Genomic DNA, 226 nt, shown 5'->3' with positions numbered 1-226 from the left:
TCACCAACAGAAAAGATTGTTGCAGTGAAAGACTTAATGGTGCTGAGATCCGCATTGGAAATTCCCTCAATGACCATGGCAACGGTAATCCCAGGTAACAGCACTTTCTGTTGGTTGTATGACATCGGTTGTAAAAATTACAGGGAATCAGTGCACTGGATATCTAAATAACCCCCTAATGTAAAGCCAGATTTTCTACAGAAATAGCATAATCAGTATTTGAATA

At 38.9% G+C, this 226-nt stretch overlaps 1 protein-coding gene across 1 annotated transcript in view; it reads left to right on the top strand.

Moving 5' to 3' along the window:
• mal2 (mal, T cell differentiation protein 2) overlaps nt 1–226 on the top strand; it is an 871,414-nt gene that overhangs the window by 798,486 nt on the left and 72,702 nt on the right. The window lies entirely within an intron of this gene.

Source organism: Etheostoma spectabile, chromosome 6 (genome assembly GCF_008692095.1).
Source record: "Etheostoma spectabile isolate EspeVRDwgs_2016 chromosome 6, UIUC_Espe_1.0, whole genome shotgun sequence".
In the NCBI taxonomy this organism is placed as follows: domain Eukaryota; kingdom Metazoa; phylum Chordata; class Actinopteri; order Perciformes; family Percidae; genus Etheostoma; species Etheostoma spectabile.
Note: the sequence above shows the minus strand (reverse complement) of the source record. Positions and strands in the feature narration are given on the sequence as shown.